General features: G+C 38.8%; 1 protein-coding gene across 1 annotated transcript in view; it reads right to left on the reverse strand.

Annotated features, from left to right (window-relative positions):
* The window catches only part of LOC120464113 (leucine-rich repeat and fibronectin type-III domain-containing protein 2), a 121,569-nt gene extending 112,812 nt beyond the window's left edge, over window positions 1-8,757 (reverse strand). Inside the window, exon 1 of the mRNA XM_039653456.2 lies at window positions 7,887-8,757. The gene's annotated coding sequence lies outside the window, so the exon portion shown is untranslated. The remainder of the gene's footprint in view (window positions 1-7,886) is intronic.
* Between the last annotated feature and the right edge of the window lie 202 nt (window positions 8,758-8,959).

The raw sequence follows: 8,959 nt of genomic DNA on the forward strand, positions 1-8,959 counted from the left end.
CCCAGAATGCACCAAATGCAGACAAAGTTAGATAAATGTTTATACTTTAAATTTTTATGAAACCCTTGTGAAATTTAGGTGGCTCTACCGGGACACCTGCCAACCTTAGAGAAAGCATTGGCCACCTCAGCATTTGGAATCCCAGTATATAAAATATAAATGTTAGCAGTTTTTCCTGGTCACTTTTCAGCAGCAGTGCTTCAATATGGTGACTTTACCACAAATGAATGATAATAAAACAGTTCTATCGATAGGTTAGGTTGTCCCTACCCTATCTCACGACCAATTCGTACGAATACGAGTGATTAAAAACTGGCTAATTCGTACGACCTCACTCGTACGAATTCATAGGATTTGTCTAAACCCACGTGACGGTTAGGTTTAGGGGCGGGGTAAGGGGTAGGTCATTCGCACGAATTCATACGAATTCGTAAAATATGTACGATTTAGCAAAATCGTACTAATTTGTCCGAGTGAGGTCGTATGAATTGTTTTTACGAATTAACCACCTCGTAAAATTCGTACGAATTCCCGTGAGATCGGGTTGGTTGTCCTCATGGGCAGCACGCACTGTTGTCTAATTCACTCCATGTATGTTGACCTTTGTTGAGTACTCTGTAAGCATTTTCTTGTGAACAGATTATCTGCAACTTTTTTATGAATAACATTAGCATAATTAAGTGAAAGTAGAAGTTTTTTTGTACACTAAAACCTGTGATTTTATATATTATGTATGTAAACATTTATAAAACAACTTGTGTAGATCTAGTACTACTGTACAAGCTCCAAAACATTTAGAATTGGTTTAATAGATATTGTCTTTGTGCCCTGGATTTTGATATTTTGCATATCCATGGACTATAACAATAACTATTATCGTCCACATTACAAAACGTTCTGTTTATTAGAAGCGTTTTAAGTGGTCAAGCTCTTTAAAGTCAGGAGGATTCTGATTGGCTATCAATGTTTTTTATCATTCATGAACTGGAAAAAAAATGCTGCGAAAGTCATTGTTCCTCTGTGTTATTATTGTTGTTGCTGAGGTGGGCACTTTACTGTTGTCATAGACTTATGATGATATATAGTGATTATAAAATACTTTATCGTTATATTTACACTCTAAAAAATGCTGGGTTGTTTTAACCCAACTTTGGGTCAAATATGGACTAACCCAGCCGTTGGGTTAAATTTTTACATTACATTTTTAACCCAACATTTTGGGTTTGTCCATATTTGACCCAAAATTGGGTTAAAACAACCCAGCATTTTTAAGAGTGTATCATCCTTGGTTCGAACAACCTTTTTGTTATAATCACATGTTGTTAGCCTGACAACATAACGCAAAACTTCTGTTAACACTCAAAAGTTCAGTAGCGCATGCACTTCTTGTGAGTTATATATAGCCTATACTGAGTGTTGCAATTCAGCTGCTAAATTAGGTTCCATTCCAGTTGCGATTCTGTCTTAAAATGACAGCAATGCTGCACACTATGCTTTGGAATTGAGCTTATGTGTGTGTGTATGTTGTTAGTGTGTATGTTTCCCTCTCTCTATCTCTATCTCTCTCTCGCCAACACCAGGATGCCGACAGATAAGCCTTGGATCCTTTCTAAATTACAGCCTCACAGAGCCAACGTCCCCAGCTGAGCCTGAATGTTATCGCCCCGCCACTCTATACGTAGCTCTCCATTTTCGGTCTGTAGAGCGAAACTGTTTTAACAATTTCCTAAGGGACGACAGCTCCCCCTCCTTTAATCCTTCAGAACGTGAGTCCGGAGAAAGGCAGTGACCAAACACATCTGATGTCTTTACCACACATAGTTCTGCTCCGATACAGATCTAAATATGGACGTTAAATGTAACTGGATCCAACTGCCCACGGCTTGATAATAAAACCACATATGAAACTCTGGCCTCCTGTCCAAGCATTCTGTGTGATCGTTTATATGCTGTAAACTCCTGGTGTTATTGCTGTGCACTGGTTTCTCTGGATATTATGAACTTAAGCATGAGTACACAAGGATCCCTCAGGGAATATAACACTGGAATAGGGCTTCCTTCAACCACACGCAGAGAATTTTTTGCTATTTAGTCCAAAATTACTGCATATTACCCGGGGCACCCAGTTTATTTCAGCAAAAGAATCATATATATATATTTATCAGATGATGTTGCTAATTTTAAGCATTATTGAAACGTAATCTAGAAAAACTATTTCAGAGTGTGAGAGTTTTCTTATTTTATTTTTTTTTTAATTAATAAGTTTAAGGAAACAGGTATGTATGTACAAGATCCAAGACATTTAGAATTGGTTTAATAGATATTATCCTTGTGCCCTGGATTTTGATATTTTGCATATTCATGGACACAATGTGTGTCAGGCCACTGAGGCCATAAATCCACAAACACCTCAAAGTCTTCATTCCCACCCACTTGTTAAAATACCTTTACTGAAGATAAAAATAGCTGTAATTAAAATGTAGCTTATGTATTAAAACTGTAGTATTAAAATTAGAGCCAGACCGATATATCGGCAGACCGATATTATCGGCCAATATTAGGCATTTTCCAAACTATCGGTATCGGCAGTTATAATGGCCGATAAATGAATATTTTAAAAATAAAATAAAAACGGACGAAACATGCTTGAACCATGTCATGAGTGTTGGAGTTGTATAGTTTTTCCACCAGAGGGCACTCTACACCGTTCCTGTTGGCAACACTCGTTGAGTTGGTCACGAGACTTACATTGCTTGAAAAACAGTTAAAAGATCATCCCCATCAGTTCTCTTAACTCAAATAACTCATGACAAAATTTGTGACTATCATGTCCAGTTTAAAAAATAAATAAATAAATAAAATATCGGCCGATATATCGGATTTTAAAACCCAAAAATATTTGTATCGGTATCGACCTTCAAAATCCTTTATCGGTCGGGCTCTAATTAAAATGTATTAAAATTAAGACTGAAGAAAGAAAGACATGGACATCTTGGATGACAACGGGGTGAGTTAATTATCAGCAAAAGTTTTTTATTTATTTATTTATTTATTTTTTTAAGTGAACTACAAGTCACGAAAACGCTGTGTCGTGTAAACAGCCCCTAAAACTCAAAATATAAAAATGATAAAAAGACAAATTACTAAAAAATTAACTAAAATAAAAGGAAAAAAACAGAAAATATAAAATATTCAAAACCTATAACCTTATATCGATGACCTTATATAAAAAATGACAATACCACTGAACCTAGGTATGAAACATGATTAATCAGACTTTAGCAATCACATCACAATGCAATAAAAACACTCAGTATACAATAGCAATTTACTCACTGGCAGCCTCCAGGAATATGCCACTTTTTTCTTGTGCATGCATTGCATATTGCTTCCCACACTATTCTCCAAACACCAATTTTAACACTGAGAAACTATTAATAATATTTGCACTAAACAATGCAATATAGTGCAATTTTAGCATTATTTATGCAAATAGAATGCGCCTGAGGGCCCATTTATACGGTGTGGGAATTTCGAAATGAAGTTATAAACCTGACTCCGTGCCATTCCTAAACGTGAGCACAAAGGCCTCATCTTTGATGGTGGGTGGGAGTAATGATGTTCTTATATTTCACGGTGAGATGAGAACTGCTCCCCCCGAGTCCCTGGAGGGGTCTCTAATTCAGAGTGTGGCTTCAGGCCGCGGCCTAGCTCCTTTCCATTCACTGTCCCTGAGGTGCCATTGCTCCAGTTACTCTCTGCCTTTGTCAGAAATCAGCTCTTAAAAGCCATTCCTTCATCATCACTTTTATCACCACATCTGACCCGAGATCAGTTCCTTTTCCCCAAAGGAAAGTGATCACAATCTTTTTAATAGACAGAATAATAATAAAAAAAGGCTTATGCTGAGGGGAACCACACTAGATCCAATATAGCATCAAAGGTATGCACATGCCAGATATCAGACCTCGAGATATTGGAATTCTCATTAGCTGTGTTTCCAGCCGAAGTTACGAAAAATAACTTGAAATTGAAATATATAGCATTAAACATTTGCGCATAAAGCAGTGTTAGTGTTCAAGAGAACGCAAAACGTCACTTCCCGGGAAATTGGCGCAAAATATCTGGAAGAAACTGTGGCTCTGGATCATAAATGATTTGCGTCTCAGAGCGGCAGAAGAAACTCAATAAACCCTGTCATGTTCTCTAGCCTTTGGATGCTGGTGTTTATAAATGCAATCGTGTGAAACTCTTCTGGGAGAGAATTAAACCCAATCATTCTCGGGGATTTCAGAATGATCACACCAATATTTGAGATGCTGTGATGTGATTGGTCCAGTTAGTTCAGTTATCCAATCACATCCATTTGAATCAAAGTCACATTTTTTTTTTTCTGTTGAGCATCAATGGATTTATTCGGTCCATTGTACTTTATGCACATCATTTTATTGGATACAAAAATGGAACCATCTCAATTGAGCACATATGTGTTTTTATTTTTATTTTTTCATGCAGATTTATAGAATTTATCTAGGCTTGTTTATATCCCAAACTGCATATATAAAAATAGGTAGATGGAAACAAAGCCATTTTCAGTTTCCACTCTGCACGAATATTGTGGACGTTTTAATATAAGTTACACTCTAAAAAATGCTGGGTTGTTTTAACCCAACTTTGGGTCAAATATGGACTAACCCAGCCGTTGGGTTAAATTTTTACATTACATTTTTAACCCAACATTTCGGGTTTGTCCATATTTGACCCAAAATTGGGTTAAAACAACCCAGCATTTTTTAGAGTGTATGTTGGGCATAAGAATATTAGGCTAGACTTCTTGCATTTATTATGCAATAAAAGCAGTGTAAGCGGATGTAATTAAGGATTGTCTGGGAGCATTTTTTCAAACACCAATCAATGAATCCATTAAGTTTTCTACTGCTTATTTTCAATAAAACAAGTACACACTCTCGCACACGCTTGGAAAACATACACATGTCCATGTAAATATGGTCTATTTCCACATCACGTTTTTTCCCCCACAATATCCATGCACACATAGACTTGCTCAAAAACACTGCTACATGTTTACAGACACACTGCCTTTTCTTCTGTCACAATAGCAGTAAAAATGATTGCATCTCCCCCACTATCTGACCTTGAACACTGGAAATATTATCAGCTCTGATGGTCATGATCTCTGGCCACCCAAGAAGTAATTACTGCTCATGACACAATAGCTTTATAATAATAACATACTAGAAGATGACAGATACTTGCAGTCTCGGATTGCCTTCAGGTGTGGCCAAAATTCGCCCAACAATTTTTAAACATCCTGATTTTACCATTAATTCCAATCAACTTGAACACAACGACAAATTGACAAACTTAGGGTTGCCTTTTCTTGAGTTTCTAAATAATTGCCACTTACATGCACAATATGCAAAAGCTAAAGTCAAGTCACCTTTCATCATGTAGCGCTTTATACAATACAGATCGTTTCAAAGCAGCTTAAAGTTGAAGTAATGCATTTCGGCTCAAGTCAGTTCAGTGTGGATTTAGTTCCACTGTAAATATCATCATTTAATAAAAAGTAGTTCTGCAAAAGATGATGTCATCATCCAGCTCAGTTGAGATCTCATACAACACCGTCTGTGCCGTCAGATCAAGTCTTCTACACATAGACGCTTGCCAACCCAACAACAAACAATTAACAAATGGTAGTCCTGCAAAGACATCCTCGATCATTTGCGTAACGCTCAATCCAGACTGGTGCATTCATATGCAGAGTCCAGGGTGCTTCAAAGAGGACTCTGTAAATTGGGTCCAGTGGGTGAGAGGCTTTAACTGTAAGTTCATTAGGGAAATTTCCCTAATCCCCAGTGGGCTAAGGCAGTGTAAGTATTTTACTGCCAGTCACAGAGATTAAACTGGCAACACTTCTGGCCTGCCGTTCTTCTGATTGAGTGGACGTTAGTTACAGTAAGAACCCAGAGGTCTCTGCAGCATTTTTTTTTTTTAGTAGACTTTAGTTGAATCTTAGTCTGGAGGGCCCTTTCAGAGTTTGCATAATCTAAGTCTCATGAGAATTCAAATTAGAATTGCCCAACAGACAGAGATTACACCGACTTACTTTGGTTAATGTCAGCTCCTCAAGATGAGCAGTGCAGCAAGGAGCAGATGAATTGAAATTTTCAATCAGACGTAGTGACCTCATACACATGTCCTCGACTATTATTGAACTGCTGAAATGGAAACCAACGTTCATTTGGATCCCTTTCTATAAAACAACGGCAAAATTAGCATTTGCATATAGAGAAGACAAATGAGGCTGGGCAGTTCATTGCACACTGGCATACAAATGATGGTGGCATCATGGGAAATGTGTGTCAACTCACTTACGCCGACACCAGCTGAGGGGGGACAACAAGTACACGAGCCCTGCTATGTTCGGGCAGCCCGTGAAAAGATGGCAAACCATCTGTCCAGCCCACTGGAATGGTAAAAGAGCCTTTTAAGTGGCTAAGTCTAAGCTAAGAAGGTGAACGTAAGGTTAATCACAGGCCAATTGGGAGTAATTGTCTGAGGGGTGGAGTGCCCTCAAAAGTTGACCATTGGTTTAAACTGTCATCACTTTCCTGACCCAATGGCTTCCATGGGATGGAATAGTGACATGGAGTTTGGGGTGTTGTGCATCATATTTGGGGTCAAATAACAATTATAATTGTGTATTAATGAACTGCAGAGTTACAGCACGCTGATTAAGAGCTCTTAGAGCTTGATTTGCTGTTACATTTGACTAATTGTGACAATTGCAGACTTGGTCATCAGTTATATGTGGAAATGCTGTGAAAAGGTACACAAAAGGGAGGGGACTTATTAGAGCTGCAGTGCACGTGAGCCCTAATCAAATTGCCTTTGTGCTTGAAGCTTGTTCGTCTAATGAATGTGTTCCTCAGACATTGACACGCTGCATGAGCTGGCCCTCAAGGTGAATGCTCTTTGTGCCCTTTCAATCATCATTGACATTTGCCAGAGTCTCATTAAGGTCCGATAAAAAATGCTCATTCAAGAGGCATCCTTTCAATCTTTTGGTAGCTATCTGCCAATGCAAATGGAATTAAAACTAGACTCTGGTGCTGTCCGTGGTGCTGAAATTCACAGCTCCTGTCCAGTCTCTCTGTTCCCGTGTTTCACAAAGACTATAATTATCTGTGCCAGTGTGAACTCGGGTGGTATTATGGCACTTGATGGCCACCCAGTGCATGTGAATTATATGTTTTGCAAGGTTATATTAGCATTGTTCAATAGATGTATCCATTGGAAACTCATCCACCACTCCCATGAACACAGGTAGGTATAAACGATCATGTATACGCAGAGACAAACACAACACGATATGAGCTAGATATTGCTCTGAAATGACACAAGGAAAAACAGAAATGATTGATAAGCCATCAAATTTTACTAGAACAACAATAATTAGATCAAATATGTAAGTTATGCCAACGGAATTACAGGAGAACATGCATTAGGTCGTCATGAAATAGAAGTAATGAAATTGTGAGTCATTTCAGCTGAAGCAATTTGGGATCCCTGAATTGTCGGCTGATTCGTAAACGGGACCAGTAATGGACACATTGCATAGGCTATTATTAGAAGCTTCAACTTTCCTTATCACAATTATCTACATATCTCTGAAAGTGCAAGAATCCCTTCTTCTGGCGATTTATTGTTAAAGCGGGCACGTCGAAGGCGAAGTGTAACTAATTGAATGCGTTAAGCGATATAAAACACTAAAAGCCGTGTCGATGTCTTATTAGTGGTGTTTAAAATCCTTTCACAAATGACAGGTGCTCGATAAGCAGCGTGACAAGCCCAGCACTTACCTTAATCATTGGAAACGTATCCATTCGTTTTATTTGCACTAAATTCTAACCGGGTGCTGCTGTTTCAACACATCTTCTCTTCCTGTTTCACGGAAAAGAAAAGCAGAGAAACGAAGGCAGGTGCATTCTTGTGCACATCGACCTGCGCTGATATCCGAGTCCTACCACACCATGCATGTGTAGTTTCCACCAAGTTGAGCTGAAAACGGCCACACGCACTTCTAGATCAGACCATTATCCCCAGATCTCTCGTTAAATTGTTATTCCTCTCCGAACGCCACCCGTTTATTCCCGTGTTTCAGTTGCTGTCTGTTTCTTCATTGTTTTGTAGTGAATCCAGTAAAGCTCCGGCAATCCCGTTCGCAAACTAAAGCGATATCCAGATAAACCTCGAGAAAAGAGCCCGGTTTGAAAAAAGAACGAGTCGGAGGAAGCGCAGGTCAGTTGGAACATGTACCGAGTGTGTGTGCGGCGATCATCCAGAGCCGTGGAAATCTGTAGATGGCACAAACGAGTCAGAACGGACATGCTGCGGTGCAGGGACAACTCCGAGAAGCTTATCAGGATAACAGTAATGCACAGACGGACGTATGGCGCATACCAAGGCGTCCGGATTTACGCATTATGTGGACCTTCACTGGAGCTTCATAATTAGTCTTTGCGGGGAATGCTCTATCTGGGTTGACTGACTGCGTTTAGACGCAGGGTGTCCGATTGTGTCGGATCAACTTGAACTGGGAGAATACGGATTAGCTGTACCCAACTTAACCTAGATGATTAGTCTTTGAGAGTTTAAACAGATTTGTTACAATTAACGCACTGACAATACATAGAATGTAGCCTATATACGTTAAAGTCCACATGAAATCAAAATTGAAGTGTTTTTTTTTTTTGCTTTTTGTCTGGCTAAGCTATGTGCTCCAAAACAATGATAAAATCCGCATTTAGAAGAATTAAGCATTCAAAACATCTCCAGCCAATACGGATCAATGATTTTGATGATAACCCTCTGCATTTCAGCTTCTCTTTAAATGTTCTGTCCAATCAAATGCTCTCTAGAATCTAAAGCATCC

This window comes from Pimephales promelas, chromosome 15 (genome assembly GCF_988280905.1).
Source record: "Pimephales promelas chromosome 15, fPimPro1.hap1.1, whole genome shotgun sequence".
In the NCBI taxonomy this organism is placed as follows: Eukaryota; Metazoa; Chordata; class Actinopteri; order Cypriniformes; family Leuciscidae; genus Pimephales; species Pimephales promelas.